The sequence below is a fragment of the Cibotium barometz genome, chromosome 45, assembly GCF_041138505.1.
Source record: "Cibotium barometz isolate CiBa-2024 chromosome 45, ASM4113850v1, whole genome shotgun sequence".
NCBI classification, from domain to species: Eukaryota; Viridiplantae; Streptophyta; class Polypodiopsida; order Cyatheales; family Cibotiaceae; genus Cibotium; species Cibotium barometz.
In genome coordinates, this window is record NC_141090.1 from 29,092,920 (window position 1) to 29,119,834 (window position 26,915).

The window sequence follows — 26,915 nt, forward strand, 5'->3', positions numbered from 1 at the left end:
AAATCTTTGAAAGGAATCAAAGTCAGCTGAAGAAATTGGAAACCCAAATCAAGAACCAGAAGGAAGTGGAGAAGGCCTTGGAAGTATCCTTAGCCAACAAGAAGGTGCTGCAACAACAAGTACGAGACCTAGAGAGACAATTACAGGAGACCAGGGAGGCACACCAAACAGAAAAAGAAGCACACGAGGCAGCCACGCAAAAGTTACTGCAAGAAAAAGAAGATCTAATCAAGGAGAAAGATAGAATCGTGCAGCAGCACATCTAGGAGGCGTATCAAACAAACCTGCAGCAACATCGCAGAACCACGCAATTGGAGAGTGCATGCCAAAATGCAAAACGGTTGCTTCGAGAGCGAGAATAGCAAATCCGCGAGCTGGAAGAGATCCCAAAGATTCCAATCTCACCGGACGATCAGTTGTAAACCGAGCACCGGCTCATCATGGTGGCGTCTTCGAATATAGTTGGTTTAGCTCTGGAACACCGTACGGTGGACCAAATGCTATCCTACTACTTCAATTCCATCACAACATCTTCTGTACAATACTCTGTAGACTAAACCCAACCTCTCCCACCTCTCCAACTAACCACCCTCCTCGAGAAGTATACATATTTCACTCATCCAATTTTGGCAATGTCTTTTTTCTGAGGTGATTTATGCCTCGAGGACCAAACCAAAATATATCAGCTACCTCTTCACCCTATCGCCCTTTACTTCCGTTCATGGTGCCGGTGTATACAGGAGTCAACCGATTTTGCACCCTCTGAACCCCTAATGGAGATATCCAAGCCAACTGACTTGCCGGATTATCCCTATCCGCAAGCTCAGATTTTTGAGAGCCAATTTTGGATGCAGACGCAAGGTTGGATTGAAGCCCGGTCCTGTTATCAGTTTTTGGTAGACCGCGGAGTCACACTATATAATCCGATGGGCCTTATCATTTTGTATAATCGGGTATGAGTGCCTAAGCACCATGTATACTGAATATAGCAATACATATGACACATCGCATGTCACTTATCTCGAAGGCCAAACCTTCGAGGAGAAACAGGCGGAGTGGGCGATTTTTGCGGCTTTACAGCCACCACCGGAAGATATCACCGGTGCCGCCACCCGCAGACATTCTTCCACCTTAGCAGATCTACACACCTATCCTGTAAAATATATCCCTCACCTCCATACATACTCCCCTAAGTTCAAAAACTTGCATCCCCTACAATTTTGGATCAATGAAGCCACCCACGAAACGAACAGCTGATCCCACGGGAAACTCATGGCGAAGAGGATACTCATGATTTTGTACAACAAATGCTTAACCCTCTCGTCAGCAACAAGGATGCTGCTCCGGCCCCGACAACACTGTTTCCTGACATACAACGCGATATACCAAATGAGGCAGAAACAGATGATGCGCCACCAAAGCCACCCCCAGCGCTCCCAAGAGAATGGACTGAAGCTGTTTACACCTTCCAAGATGTGCAAACACAAGCAAATCTTTGCACCTGGACAGGCGAAATGAAGAAACAGGGGTTGAGAATGATAGATATTATGGATGTCCGAACTCTCACGAAGTTCATAAGCAATTCCATGTGGTGTTGGGCGGACGATCATCTTTGGAAGTCGCGCGGTGGATACGTACAAATACAGGCCAGTCATTTCCCGCCGACACAAGAGCAAATGGGGATTTAGCCCAAATGGAGAATCAGATTTTTGCAACGACATCTTCTCGCATGGAGCTTTTATTGTCATGCTCATAGTAGGGACAGGTGCATCGACCCAACATTCATGCCCAACATTCATGCCCATGACAAGAAGGTGGAGTTGGACCACCTTTAGGGACTTGCGAAAGCAAGATCCCAATGTTGTTTATAATTTTCCGAAGTTCAATTTTGCACCTACGGCCACATCAAGGGGATTGGCACAGCAATTACGAGATTGGAATTAGCAATATCAAGATGTACCCGACCTGGCCTTCGTCGCGGTGAGCCATTTTAATAGGCTCGCTGTATTACTACTTCATACTATGCCTCAGTAGTCGCCAATTTTGGAAGAACAATAGATGGCCTACATCACGAGATAAACTTCAATCCGGACATTGGACCAAATTTGAAGCAAATATGCCGCCTATATATTAGAGTCAGAAACTTGTATGCCTGCCATATCCGCACATTTGAGGATATGGTAGACACCCTTTTTTGGCCACCGCATCCATACTTCTCAGGACTGTCTAAAATATTGTTTACCAGACATGCCTTAATTAAACCATGTATGACAACCAACATTTTGAAGCCATCCTAATTTTGAAAATTCCAAGGATGGAATTCAATCCAGGAAGGGGCATGTTACACAAGCAACATCCTCCATTTTGGTAATCCATTGTATTCCATTCATTATAGGCCGTGGGCCAAGAAGGTTGAATAGGGCTAGAAGGCTAAGGCCAGTTAGGGTTAAACCTCCCTTCAAAAGGTCCATGTATAAAAGCCAAGGGATTTGACTTGGTCTTCATTCTTCCATTGTTGAGAGTTTGGAATAGAGAGCAGCCTTCTTTCCTCTTGTGTTGATGTCTTGCTTCCTTTCCATTTACTCTTGTTTTGTTGCTACGCTTACGATCGATTCCCCATTCACCATGCTCATGCTTCTCTCTACTCATTCTTTTCCCCCTTACGATCGCGTAGTAACTTGGATTGAATCCAAGGAGGGTATTCGTGACAACATTGTGCAACCGCACACGGATCAGCTCCCACAAGGAAGTTGCTTGGAGGACGAGCTCTCCGAAGCGGCTTGGCTGAAGATCCCCACAACACGTTAGTCTCCGTCGAAGGCTTAACAGCTTGCTACCTGAGCTCCTCACCACAAACCAAGCTCTGATACCATGTAAAGAAGGAGGGAGAGAGGTAGGAGACTCGAATGCAACTTTCTTCACAACTCACAGAAGAGAGAGGACACACGGTTGGAGGCTAAAACCTATCTTCACTTTAGCACAAAATAACAAATACAATGAAAGATGGGTATACACTGTATGTATAACCCTAGAATACACGGTTCATATGTGAATCCAATCCAAACATACGTGGCTATCTAACTACACTACAAGTATACCTAACACAAGACATGACAAATGATAGTCACCTAGGATATACATCAGGGGTGGAACTTGATATCTCAACATTAGCATGCCAGAATCATTGTTCCAAAAGTGACTTCGATTTGCCAATTCAGGCTCAACTTGCTTGACGTTAGTGGACTCGCATGATATTATTGGGCAATTTAGGAAGATGGCAAGGATAGAAGAGAATGCATTAAGGCTAAATGAACTTTGAGTTTTCCTCTCCAAGCCTAGAGAATGCTATGCATTTTTCCTAGGGCTTCAGCCACTCAACTAAAGGATGAGAGTAAACCAAAAGATATATAATCTTTTATTCCCTGAGAGAAGCTAGATGAGCAACCACCAATAAAGCTGAAGGTTAGTATCTAAGTCAGCTTTCAGCCATTCCTTTCCAATGAACCTTTCATGTACGTGCTTTGTGCCTCTTCTTCTTTTGAACCCTTGTTTGAAACGAACAAAGCTCAAAATGAACCCGCATAGCATTTTCTCTTGCAAACCTTTGTTCTAAAGCTTTGATCTCCTTCACTTTGTAGAGCCAATGAAGTGCTACACCCTCTTTATTGGCTCTACAAACAATTTCCCAATGCCCGAAGTGATGAATTTGGGCTCAAATGTTTGAAGTAGTACATAACTTAGCGCCTAAGTGAGGAGCGTAACTTGGGAAGCAATATGCACTACCACGTTCCAAGGATAAGGAAGCCCATGAGGGGGCCTTCACCCTTGATTTTTGGTTTCAAATATGACATGGTAGTAAGGATTTACCACCAACTTTGAATCATGGTATAGATGTCCCAAATGATTCTAGTAATTAGCTCTCAAGCATACTTCTCAAAGTCAAATTGCCGCAACCAAACCAAACCTCCTAACCCCTCAGCCCTAGCCATTGACTCAGGAGAGAAGAAACCATATGATTACTCACTAGTAGAGGCCCTAGTGATGGCATAACTTCAACATTCCAACCGCTATGGATAGAGGGACTCAAACCCCCACGATTATGTTATAGTCACTAGAACCTTAATCTGGCATGTCTACTGATTCCATCATATCTGTCAACAAAGTTGATTTGATTAGTTGTTCAACCACCACTGACCCCTTGTAGTTCAATTAAAAGGCTTCCTTGTCGACATGCTCTATTATCTGGGGCATGGAAAATGCTTTGCATCTCCTGTTGAACTCTCTTCAAGTGAATTCGATCTATTACATACAGAAATTCACATAGAATTTTTATGTAGCTTTGAGAGAGCGAACTGAAGATGGTTGTTCACTTGCTGCTTTGGCTGTGGGGTCACAACTGGTATCTCATCTCTAGGTGGGCAATAAATTTCTATTGGTCTTGGGTCAAATCGAAACAAACTTGATAAACCATAAATCAAGTTTGTGTTCATAAAATTGTCATAGTTGGACGATGCAATCTATTTTAACTCTTTGGTATGGTTGGAGCATTGTGCTTCCCAGTTGGTAAACAAATGAGTTTTAGCATACCACAAAATAAGTCACCCTTTCCATTTGAACTTGAATGATAGGGAAGGGATGCACTCCCTAGCTAGTGACGACGAGAAGTGGGCAATGAGGGGAAGACATATTGGTGAAACAGAAACTTTGTCAAATGCAACAAGGCATTTCAACTCAATTCCAAAAGCAGGAGTCAAGCGAAAAGTACCCACAAGGAAAGGTAAGGATAAAACTAAGAGAAGGTGGTAGGGCCAGAGAGCCACCTTTCTCACTTTCAATTGTGTTGCTTGAAAGTAGGCAAATGATTTGAAATCAATTCAAATCGATGATCTGAGAAAGAGCTATAATTCTAACCTTGCATCAAGATTGTAGGGCCAAGGGATAGTCTCAGATAGACAGTTTCTATGGGGCATAGGCTAGGATGGAGAAACAAAATAAACTAGGATCGAAACCTTCAGCAGTCAACATATCCCACTTGTCATCCTGTGGAGACTGGAAAAAAGATTAGAATAAAACAACCCATAAATTGATCTCTTCCAAGTACTCCCAAAGTTTTCGTGTTTTGCCTTACAAAGCTCCATCATCTGTGGTCCAAATCATTGATTTCAAACTCGGGAATACAATGATGTAGCGGGTCTAGTGGTACTGGCAAGAAGTCATAACAAAAGCTTGGGATGGCTATAGAAAAAGCCAAATTGAATGAAACATAGCACTTTGAATTCGTGCCAAACCCATAAGCAAGGGGCACATTTATAATGCTTCTTTCGAGTGGGGAGGGAGGGCGTTCATTGAATGCTTTATTCATCCTTAGGTACGTAGACAATGGATTTTCCAAAATCAAATTTTACCACAATAAAACCTCAAAGAATTAAATTGAATTGAGTTTTAATTCTAGAGCAGGTGGACTTGATGTTAATTGATTCTTACCCTACATTCCTTCTTCACTTTGGTGGACCCATTAACCTTTATCTACCTTTGTAGGTAGCTCGGTCTATTAGCTTTTTTTTGCTTGCCAGGTGGTCATTAGCCAAAGTCCCTCCAACCCCATCCTTGGCCACTAGCGCATTGTCCCACCTGGCAAGTAAGCCATTCCATGAATAAAATTTCCAAAAAGTAAGCAAATGTTTTGGTGTCTAGCTAAAGGTAACATAATGGCGATGTATCAGACTACAAATCTTGGAATGATGGTTTGACTCCATCTTAGTTGCCTATTGAAGTTTCTTCACAAGGTTCATTAGGGAAAATTTGAACTCAAAAAGGGGCCTTGGAACAGATCCCTTGGAGGGTAGATGCATTATTTTTGAGTTCTTTATTCCATTTATTACTGACATGTGGGGTGCTTTTAAATTCAAAACAATGCCTCTTACATATAGTTTTTTATTCCCACTATGGTGCCTTATTTTATTGAAAAAAGTCACCACTCTCTTTCTTCATTACACTTTTGAATGGAACCAAGCCAACTTTGCTTACCAAAATTCGTCCCTAGAACCCATCATCTTGCATTCTCTCACTCGTTGTCTTCCTAACTCCACAACCACTCCAAATCTGAATTGTTTTGAGCGGGAAGTTTTTGATTTTCTCTTCTTCTCATCCACATTCCTTCCATTTTGGAAGCTCATAGCCTCCCACATCTTTCTCACACCACAATCTTCCTCTCCATCTCATGAGTGCTTGCCTACCTCCAAGTTCATGGCATATTCAATGGAATAATGATTCATCATACATCAAGGTTAAGGAGAGACTCAAGTGGCAAGTTTTGAAAAAGGATGGAAAAGAATTTGTTCTTCATGCACCATACCTGCTTGTGCATGAATAACAATCCTATTTCTACCCTCTTTCAAGTGAGGGTTGTGCTTACAAGTATTGTGTACATTTTGGTGCATCCAGGATACCAACAAGTTTGTTTGATGGACACGGAGGTATTATTTAGTGATGTTGTCTTTTGGTTTTAATGAAGCAATGTTCTTCACGGGAGATGAGCGTATTATCTTTGGTTTCTTTTAGTAAAAGTGTGAGTTCATGATGCTTTTTGGTATTGTTAAAGCACAGAACAATGCAATGGAACCTATGAAACAAAAGAAGAAAAAGGTGGACATCCACTTTCAAGTAGAAGTCGACTATGCTCCCTGCTTTAAGAGAAATTGGTCTAGGCCAGCATGCAAAGCCCGCATTATTGAGCTTCCAAATGAAGGAAAGAAAAATATGGACCTACGGCTAGATGGTAGTATTTACCCACCAGATCCAACCTCCTCTCAATCTCCATCATTCGTTGGGTTGACAAGTTTCTTCAAGTTTTTGTGTGAGGGTGAAAATGGATTGCTTGGATATTGCAAAAGATTGTTTGGCCAACGTCAAAGTATCATTCAATGTAACTTTGAAAGACATTTGAGTGATAGAGATGCTAGAATAAAAATGCTTGAAGATGTGAATTTTTACTTGGCATTGATCACAATAGCTTTGCAAGCTTCATATGACGACAAAGCAAAAGTTTGTTCTGGGTTACAAAAAGAGATTGATCATTTGTAGTAGACTATTCATAAGATGCAGGCCACTAATGAAGAGAAGAATGAAATTTTGGTTGTTCAAGAAATCAATAATTTCACTTTGGAGAGTAAGAATGCACACTTTAGAAAACAACTTGAAAAGTTCAACAAAAAATAACAATATTTGAAAGACATGCCATTGGGTGCTCGATTATGTAAGAGATAGTTCAAACCATTGGAAGAACTCAATGTTGTAGGTGGCCAATGGAAGCATCATGTAAAAGCTTGGAAGTATTATGGGATCTATAATTTCTTTGAGCACTCACTTTTCATTTTCATCTGTAGTTTCTTTTTTGGAGATGGGGGATTGGGTTTGGAGGCGGTATAGTTAGATGAATGATGGACTACAATAGCTATTGTTGTTGCTTCAAGATGGTTACAGATGTTGTCGGTCCAAAAGAGCAAGGTTCTAATATATTTGGTAAAAACACTATATTCGTGAGTTTGGGAATTTCCCAACTCTCATTTTTTGAATACTTAAAAGGTGGGACCTGGATAACATGCCTATAAGTTTCTCAAAACCATATCATGTGACCTATTGTTGGAAAGCGCTTGGAAAATGGAATCTAGTGAGCTATAGAGCCCTCAATTTGGAGTAATGATGTTCAAGTTATGATTAATCCAAAGATTTGACCACGTGTCCCAAACTACTGGGAAATTCCCATATTCCCCAATATGGTGTTCAAAGTTCTGACAAAAGACATCATGGAGTCAAAAATACATCATTGTAAGTTTGCAAGACTTCGATCAGACATAGCAAAGCAATCCTTGCAGAAGGTGAGTGAAGCATTCACTCCTACGGATGCATAAGGTATGTTCAGGTTGGTGAGCCAAGTGAGAGAAGAACCGGGTGAGAGGAGAATACCTAGCTTGGTTTAGGGAGCACTTTACTATGCTATGCATTTAGGGTTTAGGAGGAAAACTCCTTTTTTGTTTTACTTAACCAATGTGTAGGCCTGAATGTTGAACTCTTGAATCTACCTATACAGATGGGTGTTTACCCCGAAGTGTTCCCAAAGTGTATGCATACTTCTATAAGTAACTTAGTGCAACATAGAAAAGTTTTTCAAATAAAGTCATTTTTGATCGATTCATATGGCCTCTAAACTATCTATAGTCATTCTAGTTCGGCAATGAGATAAAACAAAACATAAGTTTACCTCTCTATTATGTCTTTCATGTTTATCCAAATACAATGATTCTGTGTATTCTTTTCCCCTTCCCCGTAACCAAGGAGAAAAGGCTTGAAATGATTGGTCAATTTTCCCATTTCTCCCTTTAGGGCTTGGCTAGGTGGGAAAGCATGGCATGTGATTCCCTCGAGGGCAAGCACATGCTTAGCGATAGGCAATGGGGGATCCCATGCTGAGAGCGAATAAAAGGAGTGGGGTTCAAAAAGGGGCTATTTGTGAGGCTCCAATTTTGTATATGAAATATTTTGGAATATATAGCACAGATAGTGTTCAAAATGGACAGTTTTGATGTTTTGAAGGTTTTGGGAAAGTTATGCTAGTCGAAAATTTTTGGCTTTTGTCCATTATTGAGTCAGCTTGATTTTGCGGCTTGAATTTGAGTAGGTTAGAGGTATAATTTGAAGAAACTCTGTGTGAGAGAGTTTTAGATCTTGTTGAGTAGAAAAACTTTGTCCCAGTGAAAATTTTGTGGTTCATTCGTTTTCATGCCTGTATGGAGGTCAGAAGTTGCTAACATAGTGGTTTTGAGCTAAAAGTGCATCTAGATTTCCGTGTCAAGAGTTGCAGCATTAGACAGAGGTCCAAATGGAAGAGTTGGCCATGAAAGGTCAAATGCAAAGGGAAAGAAGAGGGTCCGATCTTTGGGATGAGCTATCGGGCTCGTCCATCGGAGCTACGAGGCAGGCGTGGCAACGCTCCGAACAGGGCCGTTTTTTATACCTTAAAAAAAGAAGAAGAAGAAAGCGTCGAGATTCTGTACGCGCACGCTAAAAGATGGTGAAAAGCACACGCATACTAAAGATGGTAAAAGCGCACGCTTTCCAAGAAAAGCTACTTTTTGGTTGATTTTGGGGGCTTTTTAGCCGCTTTTTGGGAGTCATGAAAGGCTATAAAAGAAGAGGAGATTGTGAGAAGGAGAACACAACACAATGCATGCAAATCGAGGCAGCGCGAAGAAGAAGATAAGGCACGCATATCGAGGCTATGCTAAAGTGAAGACACGGCACGCAAATCGAGGCAGTGCGAAGGAGAAGATAAGACCAAGATTTTTGAGAGTGAGAGTGAGAGTGTGATTGAGATTTGATCATCTTCATGCGAGTGAGAGTGAGAGTGAGAGTGAGAGTGAGATAGCTCAGGGGTGGACGGGCAGTTCGAGCTCCTTCACGGAGTGATTCTTCTCCAAACTTCTTGTAAAATCTCATTGATTTGATTCAAATTCGAGTCTCTCTTATTGTTCAACTTGTGAATATTGTCTTGCTACAATTTTGCTCGTGATTGTGAAAGTACGGTGCATGACACTATTCACTGAAGAAGGAAGGGTCTCCTTAAAGGGGAGGGAGGGTCTCCTTAAGGGGGGGAAGGTGGATGAGAGGCCCTGACGGGCCACCCATTGGAATAGTCAATTAATGGAAAACAAAAAACAGACATAAATGTTTAATAGTAACTAGCAAGAAGATTCTAGGGAGAATTAAGATCCAATTTCATGTGACTTCATGGTGGACATGATATGCCAGAATCTCTTCTATTCCTATATGGATATACCGGAATAATAGGAGATTGAACAAAATCAGAGTGGGAACATTGGTTTTAAGAAGAATTCGGACTAAACAAACTACAGTACTTCTTTGGGTAGGCCAATAATTATTGGTTCCTTTATGAGCTTTCATTGCTTCTATATTAGAAATATCTGTTCATTCACTTTCACTCGTTTCCCTGTTCTCTTTAGAAAAGAAAGTCTTCAAAATTTTTGATGCAGAGACTATAGCAATAAGTGACAATATAGAATTCTCTAGTAGAGAGTAGGTTCACATGAAAACAATAGAATGTGCCGGTGGTTTGGCCATCCCAAAATCTTTTCTCTAGGTTCCTTGACTTCAAAATACGAATGATATTAAAAAGGCCATCATCAAGGCAAACAAGGCAAAAAAAAAAGGGAGTGGAGGTATTGTACTCCGAAGCCTCGACTATATAGTCAATTCCTCACTTGTGGCTGGCCTCATCTTCTTGAGTGCAACACGCTCGGGCTAGTATCTGAACCCTCCCCTCTCTTTTGAATGAATTTTCAAGCACCTCAAGTAGCAAGTGGGTGTACATAGCTTCTATTCTCATGTGGGCTTCTCGTAGTATCATTGGCATGAATTACTAATCTAGATTCTATCTGGCTGAGAATAGGCGTGATGTCTTCTAAACAAACTTGACTCGAAATACGAATGATATTCATCATCAAGGCAAATAGGGCAATAGCTTCTATTAAAGCAAATCCTAAAATAACATAACCAAATAAATGTTTAGCTAATGAAGGATTTTGCAACATAGAAGTGATCAAAGGACTGAATGCATTTCCAGTACCTGTTGCGGCTCCCGCTGAGGCCATGGTAGCTACTCCCACTCCAATTAATTTGGCACCGTCTAGCGTAATGAACTTTTGGGTGTCTATCAAGGCCACGATACCATGATGTGCCATGGTTGGACTCTAAGTTGGGTTCAAAAGCGCCTAAGAATCTGAAGAGTTATCACCAGAATGGCCAGACCAATTGTGGATTCCACAACTGCCACTGTTAACACTAGTAAAGAGAGTGATTAATCCATCATATCATCCAAATGAATGGAAAATACCGAAAAGTTCAAATGGACAGCCAGTGGCATTAACTCAATTAACATCAACATGATAATAATATTTTTTCTATTCAAGGAAATTCTCCAAATACCTTAAAGAAAAGGAATCATGGGAGATGTCAAATATTTGACCAGATCTATAAGACAAAGTCTTTCTTTGTTTGGAGGGCGAAAATGCTAAGCATTAGAGGTACTTGTGTTGGTTGGTGCCAACACGAGTTTTGTTCTTGATATTCATGGTAGTGGGAGAAAAGGCAAAGCCGGCACCAAAGGGTAAGGCTAGGGGGAACTTGGCAAGTGATCTCGGTCTCCAATAGAAGAGAAGGGTTCAATAGAATTTGTTGCTACTACGAGGCCCTACCCAATACCTCCAATCATAAGTACCTTCGAATTCAAATTTTTGCAAGCAAGTCGATTCAACAGAAGCTATTTCACTCTGCCTTCTCCAGTAGAACCTATTTCACTCTGTTGTGGCCTATTTCACTCTGTTGTGGAAGGCGTGATAGTGCATCAATAGCTCAATTGGATAGAGTACCGGCCTAGTAACGCTACCACAAAGTCTCCACGGAAATGTGGAGATAAAAGTGTGTATACAAGCGTGTAACCCTTCTGGACAATTTTATAACAAAAGAACCCTTTTTCTTCAACCCCTATCTCTCCAAATCTTTTCGCTTTCTCCCTAACTCAAGATGGAGATTCCTTGATAAACTTTGCTAAGGCCATCTAGATATCTTCCTAGGAAGTAGCAAAGGTAGGCACCGGTTATACAACCCAACACTACAATTATCGAGGATGACAAATACCAGGGATGGGAGGAAACTACATTTGCTACTTGTTCTAACACATCCGCTACTGTTTCTGAAGGCCATGGTAATGAAGATTTAGTTGATTCTGCGGGTATTACTATTATCCAAGGGAACGAACCTAATTTTAATGGTGGCTTTCTTGAAGGGTAGCTGGGTGCCGTTTCTTTTGTACTAACATCAAAAACATGTTCATTAATTGTAAGTACTTCTGATTTGTTGTCTGAACTAGTTGATATAACGTTATTTTTTACTTGCGATTTTGAATGTTTGTTTGAACTAGTTGTTGATATCACGAACGTTTTTTAAGGCAATTCTTCACTTTTAAATCCTTGTTTTTCTTCACTCATTGAGATCATGTTAGTTTTGACAGGCTTTTCATCACTAGTTGAGAACACTTTAGTGGTTAAAGGTAATTCAATGTTAACCTCACTTGTTGAGTGGTTTAGTGGGATACGCACTTTGGTATTTGTGTGATATGATGCTCCCAAACTTCGCAAAGTTTTTGGAAGAAGTGAATGTTTGAACATATTTCATGGAAATTGGAGAAATATTATTACACATAAATATATCGCAAGTGTCCACCTTTCATGGATAGTAGTGGAGGGATATTATTAGATGGGAAGTTATGCAAAGAGTCCCCCAACTCTACAAATTTACATGGCAATGATCGCAATAACTTCATAGGAAGTAGACATGATGTGACTTCGCAATGTGATTGCTACTCTACATTTACAATAGCATTGCCATTTCTTGCATCTACATCTTCTCACTTTTGCTGGACCATGGCAAGATGTTTTGGGTGAAGTTTCTAGAGGCCTTGTCGAAAGCAAGGAACATAATCATTGATTGTGAGCCAAAGGTTTGAGATTTGGTGGCACTAGTACATGGATGGGGTGATGAACCGTGTGCCTTTACACAGAAATGGAGGACGGAAACTATCTGAGATGCAAGTTAGGTATTGTTTCTTGAACTGTTCATAGTTGATCAACTTTGATTGCCAACAATATCATAAACCATCTATGTCATATTTCTCTAATCATAATCTATGTTATGTTTCAACAGCTTCCTCCAACTTCCAGAAAGCTAGTGGTATTGGATTTAAACAGTGTGCTATTGTATAGGTGTTTGAAGAGTGTAGAAGACAAGCTTGTCCTAGCTCTTGATCTTGAACCTTATTGGGTGGTGCTGAGACCTATCTTGGAAGAGTTCATGCTACACATGGAAAAAATGTTTGATGTGACACTACAACACAATGCCTCCCTACATGTGATTAATGATGGGTGCATGTATTATCACGCACATGTTTAAGTAATATTGGGCACATGTAAGTTTGTAGTTATATACGTATATACTGACAAAAACAATGCATGTGAAAGCCAGTGTATACACATGTAAATACTATGTAATAGAAGCATATACGCACTCCTTTACACTTGAAAACATGGAAAAATATTTAAAAGAAAAGCACTATATTTTAAAAGCAAATTCATACAACATTAAAATTTCATTACACAATCTCACTACATGCATAAACACCATATTAGATAATTTGGGAAAAATCCCATTCCCATTTGAAAAATGGGAGCATGGTGAACTTGTCCAAAAGTTTGTCAAAACCCCTATGTGACATATCATCGGAAAGATCTTGAAGAGTAGAATCTAAATCTATGATCTCCGATAAATTTGGAGTTAGTATGTTTAAGATATGTCCAAAACTATATGGAGTAATTGATTTCCAAAATGTGAGATTTTTTCCAAATTACCTAATATTGACTTCATACATCATAATGCAATATTGTATAAATTTACAATAATGTGTGTTCAAAAACAAATCAATAGATGATGACTTTAAGACAACACATCCAATAGAATTGTCATCAATTTAGAATGATGCAATGATGGATTAGTTAGTATTTGATCTCATATTCAATAAGATCCATCCTTGTCAAACGATCAATGTCAATATCCATTGGATCAATGTCAATAAGATCCATCCTTGTCAAACGATCAATGTCAATATCCATTGGATCAATTTGTAAGGCTATGAATAAATTTAAGTTATCATAAGCGACCCTATTTGTATTAATTTTTTTAGCCGTTGGGGTCGCTTAAAAGACCTTTGTTCTGAACTTTTTTTTTTAGCCGATGCGCATTCTCTCTCTCTCTCTCTCTCATACACATTATCTCCACTTGTGTCTCTTGCACACACATTCTCTCTCTCTTTCTCCCTCTCTCTCTCTCTCTCACACACACACACTTCACATAAACATTAGTCTCTCTCTCTCTCTCTCTTTCTCCCTCTCTCTCTCTCTCACACACACACACACTTCACATAAACATTGGTCTCTCTCTCTCTCTCTCTCTCTCTCTCTCTCTCTCTCATATACACTTGCCTCTTTATCACACACACATCGTACGTATACAAACATCATAAAAAATCTCTCTTTCTCTCTCTCTCTCTCTCTCACACACACACATACGCACGCACATTCGTGTACGACAAAAGACCCAAGAATCGACATACATCGACTTTTGAAAAAGCAATGGCCGACATCGATTACGGTAAGTATAAATTAAATTTTACAATCAATTAACATTTAAATCTGTAGATTTGGGAGGTAGACACTTCAAGAAACTCTTGATAGATGTAACACATGTGCATCATGGCCAAAAACACACATACATAAAGAAAATGTTAATGAAAGAGCGCCATCATTCTGAATGAGCGACTATATGTATCAAAAAATTATGTCTACAAACTTAGCACCAAATGGCTCTATCATTAATCGGAGTCATCGGAGGAAGAGTCCTCCTCTTGTACATTCTTGGGTGGTTGCGATGATAACCCTGCTGCTACTTGTCGAGCAACCTCGTCCATGTCGTTCTCACCATGTTGCTCCTGCAATTAAAAATGTCTATTAGCTATTTGAGTATAAAAAAAACCACATAACATATAACACATGTAGATCTTGATTGGCATAAAATAATATTTGATAGAATTACTTACAAAAGCATCGGGTGTCGACATCTCCTTCTGTAGCGCTCTGTAGCCGTAAATTGTGGCTCTCCGTATCTCGTCTGCAGATGGTGCTCGACCATAATCCTTTCTCTGTCATTTAAACATTGCATATATATAAGTAAGAAGTGAATTGAATGCATATGAGATCATAGATACATGGATACATATATATAAGTAAGAAGTGAATTGAATGCATATGAGATCATAGATACATGGATACATATATATATATATATGTATATACAAATAGCTATAGATAGTCGAACAAAAAATTTGTGCACTTACACAGAGTGCTCGAAAGCCACCAGAGCCCATCCGGCCAAGCCGAGAGGTGTGCCCTGACTGGACACGAGCCTGTGCTGCCTCCTGCAAATTAAATGCACTTTTATATGAATATATAATTAATGCAAAGAGTGCTCGAAAGCCACTAGAGCCCATCCGGCCAAGCCGAGAGGTGTGCCCTGACTGGACACGAGCCTGTGCTGCCTCCTGCAAATTAAATGCGCTTTTATATGAATATATAATTAATGCTATTCGAGAAGTACCTATCATATGCATTGAGTGAATTAACTTTGTGTACCTTCTGTTGAGGCCATGTCACTCTCAACCAAGCGAATTCTTTCTTGAAGTGCCGCCAAGAATCTTTGCACATCGCAGGTGGGCGTGTATGCTCAGGGACAACCGCAAATTTCCTAAGCATTTAACAACAGTGTGTTATTACAAGGTTTCACAATTTACGATCAATAAACATATAGATGGATATATAAACACATATACATAGGTAAGTGGATAGATAAATAGATAAATGTAGCGGTCAGTATGCGCTATGGATGCTCAATTGGGTGCATTTGGAGAGCGTACTAGCTCTCCGAATGGACCAATTGCACACCATAGTGCATACGGACCGGCTGACGGTCCGTATATGCTATGCTAACACATTTGGGTGCATGTCAATTACACCTTGAAGAACTATTTTGTGCAAGGTTACTCTAAGCCTCTAATATGGACATAAGTACAGTAAGAAGGTATGATTACAAATTAACTAGTTTTTGCTGAGGGAAGAACATTATTCCTAACCTGGGGATAAGCAAATATGCATTGTGCGCTACCATAGCATTTACAAACACTTCTAGGATGATTTTGTATGTGTATTATTTTTGTTCAAGTTTTCTTTGATTTTTAATGATATTAATATGACATTAATATTTTATGAATGCAGATTCCGGATCATCCTCTGGGACACCGCCTCCTCCCACTCTTCCTGTGCGTCCATCTGTAGTTGCGAGAGGAGATGGTTCCTCTTCTTCCACATCATCTACGACACTAGGCAACTCACAAACATATTACGTTGAAAGAATCCCATGTTGGTGTGCAGCATGCCATGGCACTCATCGATGAATGCGACGCATATGTTTTGCCCATATGGAGCAGTATGGTCCATGTCCTGATATGCCACCACAAGAGGAACGGGAGCATCCCATGGTAAGTGATGTCATTTTAGAACTATGTATAAATTCATATCCAAGTTTACTCCGCACTATTAATCGTGTTCCATGTGTGTCTCACCCTTCATATAATCAACAATGATGCATTATTCAGCACGTACCAGTTCTACATCCTCGATTTCATGAGGATTGTGAAGACCATGGAATTGATCCTTCATTCCTTCCACGCACACGATATGGTCAAGCCGTTTTTTAGTTTTTGCAAATGGAGGCATCATCAACTTCTTTGCCCCTCGGTGCCCAATCAGAGACATTGGGTGATCATCCATTGCCTGATTGTCTTTTATCTCTCATTCAAACGTACGATCGTAGACGCTATGGAGGATGGTTGGGAGCAGCCCTTCCAGCAGACGGAGAGGTTTTCAGCTTTTGGGGTGCTCGATATGTGATTGCACCATCTACCATTCCCAATGGTGGACGAGGTCTCTTTATTGCACAGGATTTACGCGTGCCCGCAAACTCAGAGGTGACTCTTATGTCATTTTGTGGGCCCATTTATGGTTGGGGCGCATGGCATGCACTTGTTCGCTTTATCAGAAGTATGACAACATATGCGCTTTGTGCTAATGCGGCCTCACTCACCGAAAGAAACATTAGATATGATTGTGGATCGCGGCTTTATATTGATGGAAGACCCTATGCTCAAGGAAATATAGTAGGGCTAATCAATAGTAGTAGAGGGAGAAATGAGAGAACAAATTGTAACTTTATGGCATGTGAGAATAGTCACGAGCCATGTTATATGATTAGAGATGTACCCATATATATAGTAGTGTGTGCTACAAGATCATTACAAGCTGGCGAGGAATTATTTGTAAATTATGGATGGCGTCGGCCATCACCAGCCCCTCTTTGAGAATGAAATTTGAGATAAAGTGTCGGCCTCTTAAATTATGTATGTTTCAAATAATGTATCCAGCTTTGTAGCCCAATCAGCATTTAGTTTTGACAAATATTTGATGATATATTTCATTGTCTCGTTAGTAATACAACTAAGGGTATTTTAGTGTCTTGTCTAAGGTTATCTTGAGTATAGATTTTTGCTGCTAATATGCTTGAATTGTGTTGTAAAAAGGGTTTTAATGTTATGATTATATCACTTAATAATTCAATTGTTGTTACTTTAAATCATTTCTTCATGTAGACTATGTTTATACATGCAGTGTCCAGATGTTGAGGGTGTATCTAGCTCTCACCGAAGTCACCATATCTTGCCAGAGGAGTACATGAGGCTTTTACGTACACAAGATCCAAGTACATATCAACAACTTAGAGATGAGTACAATGCAAAATGCAGAGAAAAAGCGACCAATGAGGGACATGTTGATGATGACATCAATGAGTTCCAAGCAAGTAGTGAAGAAGAAACTTGTCCGCATGAAAAATTTCTACGAGAAGAAGCTTCAAGGCCCATCTACGATGGTGCATCCATATCAAGATTGAGTGTGACCTTACTCATCTTGAATCCCAAACACGCTACCAATGGAGTAATGCATCGGTTTCTGCATTACTATCGTAAGTTATATTTGTATTTTGTTTGCATAAAAATAATGGCTCTCAATCACTTTTGTGCTCATTAAATATTTACAATTGAGTGGTAGGCTTCTTTCGAACAAGATTCTACCATCAAACAATCTGATCCCAAAGTCGAGGGACGAGGCAAAGAAAATGATCGCATTCCTTGGACTCGAATACAACACAATTCATGCATGTGTCAATGATTGCATTTTGTATCGTGGAGAGTATGAAAATGCAACCACTTGTCCCAAATGCGGTATTGCTCGTTTCAAGGCAGGAATCTTGAATGTCCCTATGAAAGTTCTGCGACACTTTCCCTTGGCACCACGAGTTGAACACATCTTCCGTAGCCCCGAAATAGCCAAGCTTATGGATTAGAGTTCGAGAAATGCAAGTATAGACGGAGTCATGAGGATTCCAAGCGATAGCAAAGCATTTAAGCATATCGATGCTACATGGCCAGAGTTTCATTGGGAGCCTAGCCATATAAAATTTGGAGTTGGCTTGGATGGAATCAATCCCTTTTCCATGCGATCAAGTGGTCAACTTGGCCCGTAGTTCTTATCAACTACAACATCCCACCATTCATGTCAATTAAGAAAGAGCATTTAATATTGTCTTTGTTGATTCCTGGTATGTGACAAATATTCTCATTTCTAAATAGCACACTCATTTCTATTTGAAAAATGTCAAATTTAAACGATGCATCAATGTAGGGAAGCGGCAAGTTAAAAACATCAACGTATATCTTGCACCGCTCATTGATGACTTGCAACAAATATGGAAAGGAGTAAATGTTATTGATATGTCAAAACCTGTGGGTAATAGAAGTTTCAAGGTTCGTGGCATTTTAGCATGGACAATACATGACTATCCTTCCTATGGCTTTGCATTAGGTATAGCAGGGCTCTTTAGTTGTTTGTTTGTTTATACAATCAAAAAATTTGGATGTTGAAAACATAAAAATAGTTTTTGTTTCTCTCAAGCCTATCAACAAAGGGTTACAAAGCATGTCCACCATGCGGTGATTGGCTACGCTCCAAATATAGTCGAAGTTTGAGTAAAAATATATACCTTCGACATCGACGATTTCTGCCTCCAGATCATGTGCTACGTTCCAAAGCGAATGCGAGACATTTTAATGGCAAAGTGGAGAATGGACGTTGTCCAACGCGAATGACTCCAAGAGATTGGTACGTCAAGTGGACAAACGGACCTCTAATAGATCTGGAGGCAAGAAATTAATGACACAAAATTCCTCCATATGGTATACGTTGGCGTATTGGAAAGATCTAAAAATAACTCATTTGCTTGATCCCATGCACATATTTAAAAATGTTGCACACTCGCTTTGGAATCATCTTATGGGCTTCAAGGATACAGAGGCTGCAAGGGCAGACCTAAAGATTTGCAACTGCAAACGATCACTATGGCCTATAATCAATGAGGAGATAGGAAATATTACTTATTCACAGGCACCATGGGTACTCACAAAGCAAGAGATAAGCGTCATCAATGAGCGGATACGATGCATACGTACTCCTATGGGCTATGGTGCTTCATTGCAAAACACGTTTACCATGGATGATAACTCTCTTTCGGGCCTAAAGACACACGACTGGCATAACTTCATTAAGGTATGGTGCCTCTCTAACATGTATCGTCAATTTCTAATGAAGGTGCCATTACATTATCATTTGTTAACACTAGAGCTAATCTGTGTGCAGAACGTCTTGCCACTTGTTATCGACGGTTGTTTGACTGAGGGTATTAGGGATGTTATATATCGATTGGGATCATTGACAAGGTATTGACAGTGGAACATCATATTGTTCTTACTTCTTTGTCACAAAAATCTTATGCTAATCACATTGTTTCTCTTTATAGATGGATTACATCCAAAGAGATCGACTCACGTGATATCCCGCAACGAAAGCTAGAGTGTATTGAGCTCCTTTGTCTGATGGAGAAGGAGTTACCTACCTCCTTTTTTGACATTCAAGTCCATGTTATGATCCATCTCGTTGAAGAGATAGAGATTGCTGGGACCGTGAGTACACGATGGATGTTCTGGGTTGAAAGGTACATGGGGGTATTGAAAGGATTTGTGCGCCAGCGAGCAAGACCCAAGGGATCCATGGCAGAGGGATGGCTGCTTCACGAGTGCATGTATTATCTATCTGAGTACTTGCAACATGTGGATAACGAAGCTCCTCCTGGTTGGAGAGAAGAACAATCAGACAACGAAACCACAGAGATGTTATGTGGGCAAGGGGTCCCACTAAAGATAAGTGCTGAGGAGAGGGAAGCGCTTAGTAATTTTGTGGTGTATAACTCAGATTGCATGCAAAAATGGATTGACAAGCATGACAAAGAATGCAAAGAGAGAAACAGGAGAAGTAGGGCATCCAAAAAGGGTCGGAGTGCACCTCCAACGATGAGCCTAGAATGGTTGAATACACATATCAGAGAGATGCGAGGGTAGGGGTTTGAAATCTCACGAGAAGAGTTTGAGCTTAGCCTAGGATGCGACACCATGGTAAGTTACTCCAATGTTATATTTTAATTTGAATAATACTACATGTTTTTCTAGATTCTAACCATACATGTTCATGTGGTTCCCATGTGGTTTTAGGTCCGAGCTCACAGTAACATGTGGGTGTGTGGTCAGCATCTCCGCGTCAAGAGGATTGATGATCTTCGTGTTACTCAGGACTCTTGCATCGTTGCGTCCTTTCATCAACTCTCTCGTGCAAGTGCTTGTGACACAAATTTGATTGAGGATGAGCTCGGCTACGTAGGGGATCTGGAGGGCATATACGAAATTAACTATCGTGTTATGAAACAGGTACGCATGATTCGTTTCAAAATATTATGCAAACCAAATGATTGAAATATTCAGCATCTTTGAGTAACAAGTTTATATACATTATAATATTGCAGGTAATTTTGAAGGTGCGTTGGTTTCGAGCGGAGTACAAAGGAAAAAGGGCCTCGAGGCACGAACAAAGCGGCTTCTGGTCCGTTGACTCATCGAAGCTCCTACGAGCAACCAAAGAGCCCTATCTCTTCCCGATGCATGTGCAACAAGCTTTCTTTTACAAAAATCCAAATGGCAATCCATGGTGGCAAATTGTTCATGTGAACCCTAGAAGCCGAAGATTGTTTGATACCACCTTTTCTACTGAGCGTGAAAATACACCACACACAACAATGACCTCTACAGAGCCCGACAACACACCAGACACAACAATGACCTCTATATCACATGGGCAAGGAGATACAATTCTTCGCATTAGAGAAGCAAATTTGATTTCACAAACAAATGTCACACCACCCTCGGATGATGAAGGGGATGATCTGGGTAAAGATTTATCGGATGATCTAGGAGAAGATCTACTAGAGGCTGACATTGAGCAAATCTCAGAATCCACCTCGAACAATGCTCCACTCCCTGATGGACTCGGCATATGCCTAACAGAGATGGAACTTCAAGAGGCTATGGCTGACAACGACGAGGTGTTCTTAGAGATTGATATCTTTGGCAAGGCATAGTTTCCAATTGTTCATAAACAGCTTGGCTCATCAATTCAAAAGAAAATGGTAATGTGTTTCTATCTCGATATCCTTTTTTTTCATCGCTTGTTTTGATTGTACATGATACTAACTATAGGGTGGGGTGGTAGGGGGAGCCTCTTGGTCTTAGAGTGGCCTTATGCTGCTACTTAGGGGTTCGATTCCCCTTAGGCTCGTGTTCTATAGTCATGAGTCCATGTACTATGCGTGTGTGTGTTTTGTCTTACAGGCAAAAGTGTTGTGAAAAGAGCTGATCATGAAGCTAATGCGCAATGAGCAGCTGATGTGGCTGATGATGTAACTGACGATGCTGATGTGGCATCAAGAGCTGAGGTGGCAAATTAGCAACATCTAGTTAGGGTGTGCAAGCATCTAGTTAGCAAGGCTGGACTTGAAAGGTTTCCGAGACAAGTAGGGAAGAGAGGGTATAAAACTGCTCATACCATTTATACCTGCTTTATGCCAGAAAGAACTCGCTTCTACCAGAAGAAGCTGGCCTTTTTGACCAGTAAAGCTGCCCTTTTCCTCAGATGGCAAGGAAGAGCTATGCACAAAAAGAAGAATTGGTGGGCTGATTTGTGTGTGTGTAAGTGCGAGAGTATGTGAACTTTCTAGAGAACGTTTCAGGTGTTTGACGTTCCAAACTTTCTTTATTTAATTTAACAATAATTCAACCATATTACTCAAAGAAAGAAGTAGACTTGAATAACATAGCAAAGAAAATAATTGTACCGTGCATTGCTCCAATGATGCTTTAGAAGCGTTTGCATCTCATGCAATACAGCGGTCTCGTCCCAACCAATGCCGAACTCCTACGCGAGGATTGCCAACACATATTTCTTGTCATTATCATCTTGATCCCTACAATTTGAAAAAAAAAGTCACTTTAGTTAGATTTATCATTTGATATCAATGTATACATAGATTTTAAAAAATACATGAAAGAATTGGACTTACCGCCAGTGGATGTGTATCTTGGGCATGTATGTGTGCACGAGCTCTCTCAAGCGGCAACGAAAAAGTGCCCCACCGTCTACATACTGCACTCGCCCACTCTGATCCACCTGAATGCTAATGGGCATCGTGCCCGATAGCATGCGAAGCTCCGAGGTGGCATGTGGAGGTGCAGAAGGAGGCACACATGGTGAAGAGACTGGTGATGGTGATGGCTGCTTACTACTACTGCACAAAAAACACATATAATTTTTAAGATTCATTTTGGATGGTTTCATGAAAATTACACCTAGACACGGAGTAGATTAATGCATACCTCGAACGGCGGCACCTCTGTGCCAAGGGAGTGCCCTCGGCCTGTGTCAAAACACTGGGGCCTAGCATCTGCTGCACCTACGTCTGCACACCAAAAGCGTATGCACGGGTTGGGGTGTGCCGCCACCTTCGGGAATAGGATCCCTCGAAGAGCCCTCCCCAAAGGCTACTGGCCGTACTAGTGTCGCCCATGAGTGATCTCCCTACATCTAAAGTAAGGAATCCCTTCAATTGCATCTTTTTTCTCTTCTTTATAAACTCCATTACTATTTTCTTTTTTAGTTTTGATTGAAGTGACCAGGGCCTTTTGCCTTGGAAATCTTTAGATACCATGCACTTTACTCTTCTCTCCCTACATCTGAAGTAAGAAATCCCTTCAATTGCATCTTTTCTCTCTTCTTTATCCCAACCCACCAATGTTTAGGCCTCTCTTCTCAACAAATTGAAGGGATTTTCTCCTAATTCCATCAAATCAAATATCCATGTGGAGACTTGATGAATCAATGGTGGGATTTAATTTACATGGTCATTACTATAACAAGTTGTGGCATCTCTTGTTTTTCTTTAAAATGCAAAGTGTACTACAATTTACACTTTGAAAGACTTGATAAATTCAACCTTCATCCTTTGAGCACCAAACTAGCACACACATAAGCATATAGGAAAACCATAAACATGAGAAGCTTCATGTTAGCAAAGTTCTATTCACTCCAACCATAAAGCTCAAAATAGTGAAAATGCTCATACATCAAAAGCAATAAGAAATTTGCACAAATAATAAACATAAGAAACTCAAAACTGAGAGCTTATCATAGACAAATGGATTTGGGGTATACACAAATCCAGTAAAAATTTAGAAGTTCTTGAGATCATTAGCCACCTTGTCCACAAATGAATGTTTTCCCTAACACGTTCACAAATCACCACTTCATCTACTAGATGAGATCCAAACCACACAATGAAAAATTATCACATAGTTACACGCACCCTTAGGACTTATTTCTAGCCTTATAAGTGGGATGTTTAACTAGCTTTCCATGATTCAATTACTAAACCCATGTAATCACAAAATGCCTATCCCAAGGTCAATCTATCCCCTATCTATCCTAAGAGAGAAAGACCTAGGTTGGGGGGGTACACAATGTATTATGTTTGTCTTTGTGGTTATATATATATATATAGAGAGAGAGAGAGAGAGAGAGATAGAGAGAGGATTTGTGTCTTTGCCCTACCATGTAGAGGTAGATACTATGTTCATCGGTATGTTTTTTTAAGTCCAAGAAATCAAGGCAACTAAATTTGTTTAAATGCATACCCACATACCCCGTTTAATGTTAATGCATTTTGCAACTAGTTACAACTTCTCTCCACTAAGTTTCTCTCTATAAGGAAAGTTTAATGTTAGTGCATTTTGCAACTAGTTACAACATCTCTCCACTAAGTTTCTCTCTATAAGGAAAGTTATTATGAATATTATTTCACTAAATATTCATAATCTTTGTCGGACTAAACCAAAGGAAGGTTATTATGAGTACTTCATCTAATATTTATTATCTTTTGCATACTCAAACATTAACATAACTAAAGGTTATTACTAAAGTGAAAGAAGCTATCGCTTATCGTAACTCAAGAATATAGGTTTCCCTTGCTGTGTCTATTTCGTGAAGGAAGGAGAGAGAACAAGACCTTATCGTAAATACTAGTTGGGAACCCGTGCTTCGCACGTACCCAAACCTCTTCCCCTTCCCGAACCTCCGAATTCTTACCACGTGGCAGCTTTGTGAAACCCTTCCTTAAGATAATGTAGAGATGTAGAGATGCATCACAGATTTAGAAAATTCATATAAATCTATATCATGAAGAGAGAATGTATGCTTACCATGCATGTCCTTAAGCCATGTAGAATCAAGAATGTGGGTCTTTTGTAGTGCTGTTCCTGACTGCTCTTCCCAAATGGCCACCACCTCATTTTGAGAAAGGACATTTGCTGCAGGGCAAATGTAGACAGTCGTGTTTACTACACGAGGATCCTCTACAGTTTTGATCACATAAGCTGCAGCATCCTCCTCTCTCACCCAGATTACTGCAAAGCCTCAAATTATCTCGAAATTAATTCATAATCTAAGGTGTAAACCTTCGAAAAAAGTATGGCAAAAATGTTATACGTAGGATTTGACCTTTTTGATTGCCATCACCGTAGATGACCACGCTGTCCGTGGGTGGCAAGAACCGGCCATACTGAGCAAGGCCAGCCAGGAAGTAGCCGGCAAAGCAGTTGGCCGAGACGTAGGTGTAAGGGATCCCCGCCTTCTCCACAGCTCACCGGACTTGTCTCTTTTCCGCAAACAAATCACCCGCTGGCGACGGACAGTCCACCAGATGGTCCGGATCCATCCCATACTCCGAAGGCAAAAACCTCTACACCCACCATTAACATGCATGCAATGCTTCTGAATTAACCTTGATGCCCAATTAATTAATCATGCCTACTGCATTCATCATGTCACTGCTGATTGCAATAAACAAATCCAATCATGATTATCACCGTCTGCTTTCTATCAGTCATCTACCTATTCCTCGTCGCTATCTAGCTCATGATAAATTAGTTGTCCTAACTCTCATCATTAAATCCTGCATCTTTACAGCTGCTGATTTTACCTCGATGTTCCCAGCTTCTTTCATGGCCTCTATCAGCTTCAGTTGATCTAGAAGTTTGTGTTCACCCATGGCTGATATCACAATGTCTACTTGCTTCACTGCATCTACCAGGCTGCTATGATCTTCTACGCTGCCCTGCAATTAGGTACTGAAGCACAGAAATTAGTCTCAAAGGAATGGAATAATCATTGGAACATTTACTTTAATTCAAATAAGTAATTTCAAGTATTGCACTGTTCACAACTTTGATTCGAGACTGAGGGACGGTGCAGTTGGTTTTTTTTTTAACCTTCAAGAAGGTAGTGCCGGATCTCTTGAGGGACATCAAGAGCTGGGCCTTGTGAACATCAAAGGCTATGTCCGGGCGGATGAATAGAAACGTAGGGTGCCCAGCATCCAAGCTCGCCTGGGTGGTGTGCTTGCCAATGTAACCAGTAGCGCCAAATATCAGCACACGACCGGGCTATGACATTGCTTGTACAAGAGAGTGTGTAGGGAGGGAATGTTGTCTCTAATTACGCAGCCACACGTGCGTGCTCGCACACTCTCTCGCGCACGCTCTCTCTCTCTCTCTCTCTCTCTCTCACACACACACACACACACAGACGCACACACTCTCAAGTGGGAGAGCGTCCGACAAAGCGCAGTGCGCCTACACTCCCTAACACTGTGCCTTTCCTTTTGGTGAAATAGATACCCCAACAACACTCACCTTACCTGGCCGCCATGAGCTTGGATTGAGAGACGAACTGCGTGCCGCCGTGAGCGTGGAATCAAAGTTTGAAGCTGCTACAGTGCACACGAAACGGGCGAAAAAAATGAACACATTTTAGTTTTTTTAAAAATTCGCGATGCATAAACGACCCCAAAAAAAAAGGTGGCTTATGCATCGCAAGTTCGATGCATAAACCACTCATTTTCAGTTTGCAAGGGTCGCTACAATGGTGGCATAAACAACTGCAATTTAAAGGTCGCATAAGCATCCACGAAAGCAACCCCCGCTATTTTCTTCATATTTATATGAGGGTCGCTATGTATAGACCATTCTTGTAGTGTCTGTAAAAACTGTCTTTGGGGGGTTGCATTGGCCTAGCTCCACCACTTTGAAGAGGTAGCTAGCTCCACCAAAATGTAGACCTATTGAAATCTAGATCTACCACAGGGTAGGATTGAAGTAAATGAGAGGATCTCTAGCTCTTTCATCTTAGATTTATAAGCAAGATTTTCAGATTCACCAGCTGGCCATTGTGCGACCACTAAGTAGGCTTTCGAAATTCACCAATTGGTTATGTAAAAAGTGAATTTGTCAATGAACATGTTAGGATCCATAGCTTGGTGATTCTAGATTCCAAAGCCCAATTTGGAGAGAGCTACAAAAATAATAAAAGCATTGTATAAAATCAAAAGAACTAAATACTACTAAAAAATGAACCAAGGATATTACAAGTCAAAACATCACCAAATCAAAGTAATGAAGATACAAGGAAAGCCCATTAAGAAGTTACATATACTATCTTCAAAATCCAAAAAATCTCGAGCTGAACGAACTTCACCATGTCTCGATCTTTCCGTGGTATTCCTTGGATTGTTAGTAATAGGTGGAAGTGGTTGCTCATTTATTGACTTTGCAAAGTCAACAAGCCTTGTTCTCATCT

The 26,915-nt window shown here is 40.5% G+C and overlaps 1 pseudogene; it reads right to left on the bottom strand.

The window, feature by feature from the left end:
• Positions 1-14,497: 14,497 nt before the first annotated feature.
• On the bottom strand, positions 14,498-25,732 carry LOC147612615 (bifunctional pinoresinol-lariciresinol reductase 2-like; annotated as a pseudogene).
• Positions 25,733-26,915: the final 1,183 nt, after the last annotated feature.